The sequence below is a fragment of the Schistocerca piceifrons genome, chromosome 11 (genome assembly GCF_021461385.2).
Source record: "Schistocerca piceifrons isolate TAMUIC-IGC-003096 chromosome 11, iqSchPice1.1, whole genome shotgun sequence".
NCBI lineage: Eukaryota > Metazoa > Arthropoda > Insecta > Orthoptera > Acrididae > Schistocerca > Schistocerca piceifrons.
Genome location: NC_060148.1, coordinates 171026782 through 171040154, shown reverse-complemented (window position 1 = coordinate 171040154; position 13373 = coordinate 171026782). Strand labels below are relative to the sequence as shown.

The window sequence follows — 13373 nt, the reverse complement described above, 5'->3', positions numbered from 1 at the left end:
GGAATTCACCAACTGAATATCAGTTTCTTCTGAGATGGTCAAGCTACCAATGCTGGACCACTTGATATGGATTGACCCAAGAATTAATATCTTTAAGCACAGAGAAAGATTTTTTCCCAATACTACCATTAACTGGAGTATATATTATCAGACTGAAAGGTATAAAGAGTAAATTAATTAAAAGGGAAACAAGAGCAACTACAAAATTGGACCATTTACATTTCCATGAATTTTATTAGTGGACTTAATATAAATATTCAGGTGTTATATGGAGCAGATTGATTGAAGAAGTACGAAGCGATTTTAGATTTCCATGGATCATCAATGAAGTGCAATGTGGACAATCACCATGACAGAATACAATTTACATCACCACCTTAGCAAGTACTAAATATGTGAGGCTAAATCACATCCGTTTAGTAAATAATACAAAAGTAGTGGAGAAAGAAAATGTTAATCAGCTACAATAAACGTCACTTACATTCATAAAAATTGTATACGAGTCTGATTTATTAACTAATATGTAAAAGGAAGCATTGTACCATGTTTTACGTACCCATGAGAAAATGTTTCCAACAAACTAGGGGTCATAGGCAATCATACATGTAATTTTAAATTTAAGAATAAAGGACTATTTTTCTGCAAATCCTAACCGGTACTGATACATTTAAAACTTTAAGCACAAGAAGGTATTAATAAGATGACAGATAATGATATAGAATGTAGCATAAGTGCCTTCAACAATCCTTTACTGATAGTACGAAAGGTTACAGACAGGGTTCACCTCATGCTACATGCATGTACTTTCCATAGACATATAGAGAGTAAGGGAGGTATATCAGTGTATACCAATGAAATATTAGTACATTTTGAAGAAGCGAAGTACTTTAGTTTGATGGATTTGGCAATTGGCAGATGAGATTAAATGACAATTCAAAACCATACTCAGCATTTTTATATGATGGAATAAACTTTCAGTTTAAAGTATTACCATTTGGGCTAAATATATTTGTTTCAGTATTTATACAATCCTTAGGTCAAGCTCTTAGCAGTCAGTTACTGGAAGAACTTTCAATCTACGTTGATCTTTCAGCCGGTCGGTGATGACATAATCGAGGCACATGCCCTGCAATTTTTTAAAATGATTTTACAGCTTGCAGCTTTATATGTCAGGTTCATTATGAGGTGCCCAACATTTCATTACTGGTCATAATTGTTATGATATTTACGTGGAAGTAAGACACAGCACGAAATTCGAAAAAGTTTGCAATGAAAAATTGGTGTCGCTATGACTTTGTGATCGGTGCAGGTTACATAATATGTTGCTGTGCATTGAAATTTAGCTAACATATTGAATTTTTCTTCAAACTTGGTGGAGGTCTGTAATTGTCACCAATCTCGAGAAAATTGATCTGATGTAGCATACTCATTTGTGGTCACACAGTGCCAGCAATAAAGCTAAGGTGATATATCCAGAACATTCCTCATATTTCATAAATGGTTTGAGATATCAAAATGAGAGTTTGACAAAGAAAAAGTACACAAACAGGAGAGTATTTTGCCATACGGTTATTATGTAATTCTTCATTATCTACCATATTGTTACACTAACTACAGACATTTCCAGTGAAGGAATGTTATTTTTAAGAGCCATCAACAGCTGGTGAAGCAAGAAATCGTATGGGCTTTGGAACAACATAAATGAACTCATTACATGTTTATTTCATACTGTGGATGTGCTTTTTCATAAAATGCTCACCTTAGTTTTCACCAGTTCCTCTCTTGATAAATTTAATGAACCACTGTGTAAGGATTCTCTCACAACTGCGTCTGCACAACACGTTAGTGAGGTTAGACTGTGTAAACTCTTTGGCAAAAGAAGCCTATTTTAACATGGCAACAAGAGAAATGTGTAGGTTTTCCTCAAAATTCCCCATTCATGACACTTCTCTGAAAGTTACAAATGGTTAACAAACAAGGAGAAAATTAATCATTGTATTTTCGGTGGAATTCTTTTTGGATACTAACCACAGAAGAGGTGACAAATCTTTTTGAACAGGCACCATGCAAATGTGGGCATGAGGGGCCTCTCTTAATATTTACAAAACATGTGAGTGTAGGCTTCAGTTTAGAATAGCACTTGCCCTCCAGCACTCAGTATTTACCCTACAGTGCCTGCCCAGAGGCCCACCACCACGGATCTCCCCACACTTGCCCCATTGTCTGCGCATCTACCAGCTATGGTACTCTGCCTGCACCAGCCAAAACACAGTTCTTGGGTCACAACTGGCAGAATTTCAATAGTCCTATCTTCAGTCCTGGGTTTTCATCTTTGAATGCCTGATACAGTTAATGCAGGTTTCCCAACACTAGTCATTTTTGTGTATGATCCCTGAAACCATGCTCATTAACAGAAGCAAAATCCTTCTTCCCAGGCAAATAGTGGCTTATTATGTCTGTTGTAGAATATGACACCATTCACAATTGTTCACTTAAGACACATGTAGGTCTTGGCTTGGAATTCTCTAAGATACCACATTTGTTTTGCTTTTCTCACTAAATAGTTAGAGGATCCAAATTCATTTTCAATCCTTCGAAATCTCCAACTTTTCAGAAGATGTGTCAGCATCTGCATCTTCTCACTGTCTGCGGTGCTGGTACTGAATTTCTCTTTCAATTGCTTTACCATTTCCGATTCAACATTTGTTTCATAATCTGCATTTTTTCCACACTAGGTATGTATTTACTTTGCAATAACTCAGAACTTGCTCAATGTTTTTATGCACATATGTTTTCTTTTCCAGTCTGTTCTTTTTCACTGGGGACTTGCCAAGAGATAACAAACTATCATTTAATGCATCTAAAGCAACTTTTGGGGCTACAGATGTGTGATTCATCTGAGGAGCAATACAGGTTTGTGGGTTCCACGTGTTTCAATGTAGCTGGGTCGGCCACCCACCCTTGTCCCTGAGTTAATTTTTTTCTACATTTACCACATATTTTGTAATCTGTCATTATGCCACTAATCATCCGCATTTGCACTTTACATAGATTTTTCTTACATCTGCTGTGTCCATCTTTTCTGAATGGGTTACAGCAATACATGATGATCTCAAACTTCATCTCCAGGTGGATTTGTGTAATTTCAACACACAAGACCTATTGCAGCAACTATCTGTGTACACGTTGCAGGCACACTACCATCCAACATTTGTTAGGTTGTTAATGGCCCGCCTACAATGTTACCTTCCAGTGCATTGTTAGACCACCACCTTTTTAACAATAAACATGTTTTTCAATGCTTTGTGTCATATTGTCAGACTCTGAACACAATTTATTTTGCATGAACAACACATTCCTGTATGTATTAATTAATACCTCATAAACCCATTATCACCCCAACTTGACTTTTTACTGTTGTACAGTGTAACATGAAGAAGAAAATATATTATTTCATCAGTTTCATAGGTGGCATGTTTTTCAATGTTCAAGGTCAAAGGTCAAGGTCACTGATGTTAATTGTGTACATTCTTCAACTATGGCAATCTCACATATCATTGAAAAGCTTGTTTCAAGACCTTTCCAAAATTACCTGGTTCACTCTTGCGTCTTTATTAGAATGGAAATTTCAGCTGTTTTTGTCAGCAGTACTTGTCGAATTATCAGCACATTTTTAGAGCTTCAAGTGGCCATTACTCCTGTCTTACTTGTGCTAAAATTCTGTAATTTGTTATTTTTCATTCTCTTGTCATAAGCAATGAACACACCAAATTTCATGAATATTGAAATAGGTCAGGTTGAAAATTGTACTTTTCTGTGTTTATCTGACATGGAATGACTCGTTTTTATCTTTTCCCCTTTTAATCCTTTCCTTTTCACCTTTTGTATGAAGCAGAAAACTATCACCATAGTGATGATACTAAGGCGTTATAATAGGAGAGCAGGTTATACAGGGTGTTACAAAAAGGTACGGCCAAACTTTCAGGTAACATTCCTCACACACATAAAGAAAAGATGTTACGTGGACATGAGTCCGGAAGCGCTTAATTTCCATGTTTGAGCTCATTTTAGTTTCATCAGTATGTACTGTACTTCCTCAATTCACCGCCATGATTTCATACGGGGTACTCTACCTGTGCTGCTAGAACATGTGCCTTTACAAGTACGACACAACATGTGGTTCATGCACGCTGGAGCTCCTGCACATTTCAGTCGAAGTGGTCGTACGCTTCTTAACAACAGATTCGGTGACCGATGCATTGGTAGAGGCGGACCAATTCCATGGCCTCCACGCTCTCCTGACCTCAACCCTCTTGACTTTCATTTATGGGGGCATTTGACAGCTCTTGTCTACGCAACCCCGGTACCAAATGTAGAGACTCTTTGTGCTCGCATTGTGGATGGCTGTGATAGAATACGCCATTCTCCAGGGCTGCATCAGCGCATCAGGGATTCCATGCGACGGAGGATGGATGCATGTATCCTCGCTAATGGAGGACATTTTGAACATTTCCTGTAACAAAGTGTTTGAAGTCATGCTGGTACGTTCTGCTGCTGTTTGTTTCCATTCCATGATTAATGTGATTTGAAAAGAAGTAATAAAATGAGCTCTAACATGGAAATTAAGCGTTTCCGGACACATGTCCACATAACATATTTTCTTCCTTTGTGTGTGAGGAATATTTCCTGAAAGTTTGACCGTACCTTTTTGTAACACCCTGTATAATAACCATTTTGATTTTTCCAGCATAATTATTCATAGTTTTCTTATCAGGTTGCCTACTAGACTGAAAAACCATCATGACAATGTATCTAATTGACTGCCATTTCATATGAGATGCTATTTCTCAATAATGACATGCCTCGCTACTTCATTTTCATCACTGGCACCATAGAATGCACACAATGCATTAGGGGCAGCATTGATGTGCCTGGTACATATGTCACTCCATATTTTGATCTACATAATATTGCTATCTCCAAAAACAGTATCAATCAATACCTCACAGAGTAAATTTTATACATGAGATATTTCATCTACCTTTTTTCAATTACTGTAGAAGTAACATGGGGTCAAATTTCTGACACTACTCTGTTTGTTTTAGTGTAACTCAAACCATGTACACAAAATATGAATCATTCTGTACAGAAAGTGAACATTTCAGGAGTAATTTTCTGTTAATCAATAATGTAACGAAACAAATCTGTAAGCATGTAAGACTCTGAAACCCTTAACATGGGATTATAAAAGAAAGAAGTTATTTTGAAATAACAAATGAATGGAGAGGTGAAACAATTAGTAATAGGATAAAAGGAACTACTACTATCAATAAGTAAGATATTATGTAACAGACTACTGCACACAATGAAGCAGAGGAGTATATATGTAAAATAAGTTACAAATGTAAGACAGGACACAAGATAAGATAAAAAATACAACATTATAACAAGGTTTATGGTACATTAATAAATAATCTAGAGAAAATTTATAACTGGTAGAAAATAAACTTTTTCTCGCTTGCATTGAAATTTCAATACAAAACTTTCCAAGAAGAGACTTAACTCTGTCAAAATTTTAGGTCTGGTACTAATTTTATATTAACCACAACAGAGCAGAAAGTAAAAAAGAAGTCCATAAATGGAAAAAAAGTCGTTAAGATTTGAGCGAGATGCTATGTCATCACTAAAAGCATGCACAGTATAAGTGCTATCTTACGTCAATTTCGCCTCAACTTTCCAAAGTATCTAAAGAATCAAGAGTTATACTCTTATACAGAATGGCTAATGCTGAATATATAAAATTGTACTTAGGAAACTCGGGCAATAGCCTCAGACCACAGGGTACATACAGCTACTTCTGCATTTGATCACTTGGGCCTTAGAAACACAAATGTCTCTACAACTTCTTAAACAGTGACAATAAACTGCAGAACTCTGGGATCACGATCTAGGTTAGTGGAGTTGCAAGAGGAGTTAATTAAGACCAAATAATACGTAGAAAGGTTATCAGAAGCGTTGAAAAAATCCAGACCAAATGGAATTAAAATCATGCCGTATGTTTTATTACAGATACAAGTGTAGCCTTTGTAGCAAATAAGAAAATTAAAAATACTACAGGTATTAAAGGAAACTCAAATATTATATTAAAACTGGTTTTAAAAATAAAAAAAGAGATATACTGTGGCAATCAGTTGAACCTATGGACCAACACTCAGATGCTGTTGAGGTATAACACCTCTACAAATATTTACAGTTATTTCAAGCAGAATGACCTCCTCCAAACCAACAAGCACGAATTCTGAAAACCTCCATCACACAACACCCCCCTACACTTTTTCTGTATTTATTTATTTGTTTTACTCCACATACCATCCTCAAAGACAAAGATTGAGGGAATAAGGTAGATAGAATATTTCCTGATTTATAAAAACAATTCGACTTAATACTGCACCAATGTTTATTATCAAAAGTATGGTGATATGGGTATCAGACAACATATGTGACTGGGTTGATGTTTTCTATGTAAACAGGGTACAGCACGTTTTATCTTAGATTGAGACTCTTCAACAGAAGTACTTTCTGGTGCACACAACACAACAGCAACACCAGAAATCCTGGAGCAGGTACATAAATACCTCAGCCAACTGTTCTCCTATAGATCTTGCACATCATTCTGACGGACAAAGACAAATTGAACCTGGAAAGAAGTATGGAAAAAGATGATGTCCATACCACCGTTAAATCCAGCACAGCTGGAAAATTGTCAGGATACATGGGATTCCCATTTAATTCTACCATATGTACTGGGATATCGTCAGGGACATCTTCACCAGTCATAAATGATGTGATTGGTGGTCAGAAAATACCAGAAGATTTCAAAAAGTAACACACTATCTTAATGCTGAAGAAAGCAGCATTGTGAAAAATAGAGGATTACAGACATATCACACTGACTACAATATAGCAGCACAATGCACGGCAGACAACTTAAAAGTGCTGATGAAGGAAATGATACACCCTCACCAGACATGCACCGTGCCCAGAAGGGCCACCTATGAGGCTTTAGCCGAATATAGAGAAGTCATAGGCATTGCAGCAGTAAACAAATTCGACGCTGCGATTGTGCCGGTGGACTTTGATAAGGCCTTCACTAGAGTGAACCACGGCTATCTTTACAAGATTCTAGAAAAACTATGCCTGGATACTCTTTCATCTGAATAATAACGAATATACTTAAGAGCACCACCTCCAGGCCATAAATAAACGGCCGTGACACAAAACTGATGGAAGTTCAGAGGTTGGTGAGACAAGGCTGCCCACTCTCAGTGGCATTATTTGCAATGGACCTGGATCCCCTGCAGCGGAAAACCAACACCATTACTGGAATCAAGTTGCCCGGCACTACAGTGAAATGTAAAGCTTACACTGACAACATAGGATCCTTCATAAAGACAAGACAGACTTTCCAAGAATACAAGAGCCCTCCAAAATGTTGAAAAAGTGGCAAGGCCCAAAATAAATCTACACAAAACTCCACTCGTATTTATTGGAAACCACAAACTTAACAAAGGGAGCACATGGTACTTGAGACACACAAATGCCAGTGAAAATGGCAGCCAAAAACTGGCAATCAGCTCTACACAAAATAAGAGAAATTGCAAGATCAAACGGAAACAGACTGATGAACTTATTCCAGAATACAAGTCTCATCAGCGAACAACTACTCTCAAAAGTGTGGTTTCTGGCTACCTACTGGCACTTCCAAGATCAGCGAAACTGTAATGTCCTTCTTCTATGCCGAGGCAGAATTCTTCACTACGTGAAAGTGAGGCGACACAGAACTGTCTGATATTGCAGTCAATATTTGTTGATAATGTCCGCTCTTGGCACTTATGTGAGTCTATATTTGGGGTTACAAAATCAAGTCTCTTTAGCAAGCAAGCTTAGATTCAAATTATTACTATCAGCTAGCTGCACTGTTCAGTGGTTGCCACCAAAGTTACTCATTAACAGATACTAGGTGGTCAATTCACATTTCAAAATGAATTGATATCATTGATTGGCATAGCACATGTACAATGAATTAATTAATTCCTTCGAATGACAAAGGCTTCAGTTAATGCAGCATGATGTTTTGTCTGTTGAAAATTATTTCCTTTAATATTAATGTGGAATACTACATCATCATCATCATCTTTATTGTTATTCTTATTGTCCAGGGATAAGCCATACTTGGTTCACTTCTTGTGATGCTCGGTTCGAAAACGTAGGACACTACAGTTTTTCCTTAACTTGGTTTTTATTAACACAGTTTTTTTTTTAATATGATTCACTACTATGAATGGACACATTTGTTTTTGGACATGACACAGTATGAAACTGACCAACTGAGCTACATACAAAATGACAATTTCAGGGCCTACCCTCCAAATATATTTCTTGGCCAGCCACTGTCTCATCTGTCCTTAGTCCTTTAACTGTTGTTGTTGAGTGCTGTCTTCATGTTCTGCCGGTCACCAGGTGCTTTTGATGAGTTTAAGCACAGCTTGTGGGTTTTCCTTGAACGTTATTGATGAGTTAACTTAAGCCATCCTGCTGCCCCCTGACCACTATTGACAAGTACAAATGTGCAACTTCGCAGGCAGCTGTGTACTGTTCATGTATTTAAGTGCACAATAGAGCTTCTTTGAACCTATTTTTTAGCAGTTTCTCACAGTTCTGGCTACTAAGTTGGTAGTAGTACTGTGTCTACTACGATATTATTTCACTGCATTCAATTTTACTTCATCTTACTGTTCATCAAAATTAGAATAAAAATGTTTGGGATTACGGAAATGTCCGATTCCACCCGTATGCTTTGACCAATGACGTCACCAATATGGCGTACACGACTATTCACAATGTCTCCAATATGGCGCCTATGAGGTCATTATGTAAACACGATTACAAAATCCATAAATATAATCAAACTAACGGGACCAGCACGGGAAATTGGGGTTTTTTGGGTGGGGACAAACTAACACACACACACACACACACACACACACACACACACACACACACACACACACACACGACAACATAAAACCAATAAAAATTTCCCCAATTCCACTACATGCACAATATTCACAGGAATCTGCCACTTCCCTTCATCTACATAGCTCAACCACAATTGCCGATACCACAAAAGAACAATTGACATCTAGAAAAATTGCAACACTGCGACTACACATACCATCAAAAATGGGAATCGGACACTTCACTTGACCTATATAGGTCAACAGCAGCTCACAATACCAAAACACGTAGCTACGACGAGTCATTGGAATCGGACACTTCCCTTGACCTATATAACTCAAATACAACTGACGATACCAAAAAAATTGAAATAAAGTACTTCCCCTAAGATACATAAATCAACCACAAGTGCTGATAACAAAACACCAACCACCAACACATGCAGTAAATAACACTGACCCAACAACACACAAATACCCCACCAATCATCATAACATGCAAACAATAGATCCAAAAAAATGGCTACTTACCACAAAAAAGTTCCAGCGCTACATACTAGGTCAGCAACCACAATCCCCCCACCTCCGGCAAACAAACAAACAAAAACACATCCAAAACAAACCAGCCCCCCCTCTCCCTCAACCTTAACCCAATTAAACTTAGAAGACATATCCATACCAAACAAAAGAAGCCACAAATTAAATTAAATGAATTACCACTCGACAAACAGCAAATGACACCACAATAACATAAACACAACACAAACTTAATTCTTAACTCACTGAAACCAAGTTCTGTTCTTCTATAACAGTCATGACCGATAAATGCACACTTCAAGCAGTGATAACCAAATGAACCCAATACACCACATAATACGCGGACCATACACACGCCACTTGAGGACACCTCCAACTGCAACAAGATGACAGCTACAAACACAACACACTCATAAACTAAACTCCACACCGTCATGACGTCACACATCACAACATCCTCACGTCACGGATCAAAGCCGATGGGTGGGATCGGACGCCTCTGTTGATCCAAATGTTTTTATCTTCAGCCCTTCTATTGAATATGTTGTTGTTGTTGTTGTTCCATTCTATTGAGGAAGAAATTATGAAGATATGAAGCATGACAGTGGGGATGAATTATTCGATGTTGATACAAGTGGTAGCTCCTCCACAGATTCTGACCATGACAGTCTTGAAGTCATGTACCTCAACAAGTGTAACATGTAGTCTTGTGTCTACAAGATGTAATTGATAGTTTGTTCGAGGAAGAAAGGGTGGTGACAAATTTGACTAGAAAAAAAAATCATTTTAGTCCACTTAATCATGCATTTGAAGACTTGTCCTGAGGACACAGCAATCAGCCAGGGAATGATCCAAGCTCTCTGTCATTCTTCATGTTATTTTTCAGAGAAGATACTGTACTGACTAATACACAAACAGGAGGTTTGGAGTCCCTTGATGTCTGTTTTACACGTGTGAAGTGCACAGGAGTGAAAGTACCGCATACACTGCATCAGACAGACAAAAATTATAAATGATCCTCTGTTTATGGTATTGAAATATTCATAAATCAATAAAGATGTTTCATACACTTGGATTTACATTTCTTTGAAGATTTTATTGCACAATTGGGCATAAAACAGATCATTTTCTTTCATTTCGTGAACTGATGGTTTTAAAGTTTCCTTGAGGTGTATGGGTCTCAGCTTTATCTTTAATAATGATAGAAGATGAAGAAATTAATTAAAATTTGTATCACAGCCATGACTTGAACCTTTTTTCAACTTTATTCAACTGACTGTATACATACAAATAGAGCACATTAATAAGAAATGACACATTGTATTTAGTTTCAGATTTTCTTTTTAAAAATTTCTCCTTTATTACATTTTTGTTGACTATCTTTTCAGTGTTGGGAGTTCATTTTGGTTTTACATTTAGGATATTTTTCCATGTGTGTGTTTTTGTAATGCTTTCAGCTATTTTTATTAAGTTTTTGAGTTAGCTTTGTTGACTTCTTTCCTCATTGATGATTAATGGCAGCAAATAAACAGTTTTATGTTACTAGTGTAGGTCGGCTCAGTGACAGAGAGCTGTGACATCTCTCCCCCGCCCCCCCCTCCCCGCACATCTAGTACAGCAAAGGCTGCCCCAGGCACCCTATCCCCACCACACCTCAAGGTGGCACTCTGGAGCCAGTTGACTGTCGCCAACAAAGCTTCCAGCTGCATTTGGACTGTGGCTAACTCCTCCTGCATCCGCACACAACAGACACAGTCCCTATCCATCTAGCTAATATGTGATTTACTATAAGAAACTTAAGGAAACCTACTGCCACACAAGGTTAACAACTACACTCTAGGTGGCAGAAAGGACACTCAACAATGAAAAACAATAAAAATTTATGGTAGAAGCTAGATCTGGTGCTTATTTTGCTGCTAGGGGCTATCAAGTGGATACTACAGGAAAAAACAGTGACCTACAGTATACTGCTAGGGGCTATCTAGTGAATGTTACTTATAAATGTTAAACAGTAACCAGCGGTAAACTGCACCTACTGGTTATCCCTCGCATTTACAGTGTAAACAAACGTTTACGTACACGCGAAAATGACCTAATAAAACTATAAAAACGGCTACATTCAATGTATTGAGTCGAAATGACACAAATAAACGTAAATTCTGAGTATTGTACACTGACAGATGCAGGTACAAAACAAAACCTTTAGATAACAATAAGAGTTCAGAATGAAAAGCACAAATACGAGCTCTTCTTTATAGGAACCCATAGGCTCACAGTACACGATCACTAATGCCCACAACAAACTAAGGAAAATAAGCAGACGGCGAGGAGAGTATTAGCTTTCTGCTGACTAAACCGTATGTAAGAAGGGCTCAGAAGTTTTACTGTAACATTGATTTACTCAGACAGTTTAGTGTAACACTAATTTACCACGTATTTTACGTCTACTTAACCGTTAACGCTCGCAGATTGCGCTAGTCAAACGTATGCAAGTGGCGTTAGAGTTCACCGTCAGTATCACTTCTCCTAATAAAACGTATAAAAACTGCTACCTTCAATGTAACGAGCCTAAATGACACTAATAAGCGTGAATACTGAGCATCCAACACTAACTTAAACTGATTAACCCTCGTATTTATAATTTAACAAACGTTCACGTACACGCGAAAAATGACCTAATAAAATGTATAAAAACTGCTATCTTCAATGTATCGAGTCTAAATGACACTAATAAACGTAAATACTGAGTATTGTGCACTACTTAATTGATGATCCCTCGCATTTAACAATGTAATTTAAATGTAAACAAACGTTTGCGTACACGCGAAGCTGTCCGCTTTTCCTATTCAGACGCAAATAAAAACTGAAACCTTCAATTTATCAAGTCTATTTCACACTAATGCACGCAAATACTATAGAAAATACAGAAAAAAACTATTAATTACATATCTCGTAACACTCACTGAAAAAGACGTAAAATTCTGCTGTTGGCCACACGAGCGACAAGATTCACGCTGGTTTTGAATGCATCTACTGGTTCTGCGATACTGTCACCCTTCGTGTACCTTGTAGTCAGCAGCAACTTCGTGGTGTTGTGGAAATTTGTGTGTGATATTCTCCAGGTTTATAAACTGCAAACAAGAGTAAGTGAAGAAATGTGTTTCGGAAGTAAATTAACATGGTACTTAATTTCTATCACAGTAACAGTTGAGTTTGATGAGCGTAATAGTTCGCGAATATCTTGTGATGACTCTGCTGTTTGAGGCTGCTGTCTTTTTTATGTTTTAATTTTTAATGGGTACATAAGGATGAGATTTTATTCTGTATTTAATTGTGATCACATCACCTATAGTGTGCTTGGTGACGGTGTGTGAATGTTGTAATTTTTCAGGTTATGTTCATAACAACTAAATACCTGAGTTGTTTGTGCTTGTTTTTGGCCTGACCGGTAAAATCGCTACGTGTATCTTCGTAAAAGAAACGGCTGAGTGTGTGACGTGCTGTCAGGAGCAGTTTGTCTACGAAGTAATCTCGTCATATACTTCGTGGCTAACGAGAAAAGGCGGACAGTGAAATTCAAAGGTTGTCAATGTTAGTACGGTTATTTTGACATACTTAGCAGTAATAAAATTGTGATGATAATTTTCTGTGATGTGATGTAGACATTCAGCGGCTCCAGATTTTAGGGCTAACGTAAGCATTTTTTCAAGTGCCCACAGTTACTACATCATTTCATGGTTTGAGTATGTTCGCATGAAAGGAAATGCTGCAATTCTGTTGCATTTTGTTAGTTTTCACTGTGCTTTGATTATTCGTGTC

At 37.4% G+C, this 13373-nt stretch overlaps 1 protein-coding gene and 1 long non-coding RNA gene across 3 annotated transcripts in view; one reads left to right on the top strand and one right to left on the bottom strand.

The window, feature by feature from the left end:
- The window catches only part of LOC124719952, a 28028-nt gene extending 15274 nt beyond the window's left edge, over window positions 1-12754 (bottom strand). The window contains exons 1-2 of the long non-coding RNA XR_007006027.1: window positions 12518-12754; window positions 1760-1830 (exon numbers count right to left, since the gene is read on the bottom strand). This is a non-coding gene — a long non-coding RNA (uncharacterized LOC124719952). The remainder of the gene's footprint in view (window positions 1-1759; window positions 1831-12517) is intronic.
- Window positions 12535-13373, top strand: part of LOC124719951 (zinc finger protein 708-like) — a 115929-nt gene continuing 115090 nt past the window's right edge. For both annotated transcript variants that reach the window (XM_047245162.1, XM_047245161.1), the window contains exon 1: window positions 12535-12697. The gene's annotated coding sequence lies outside the window, so the exon portion shown is untranslated. The remainder of the gene's footprint in view (window positions 12698-13373) is intronic.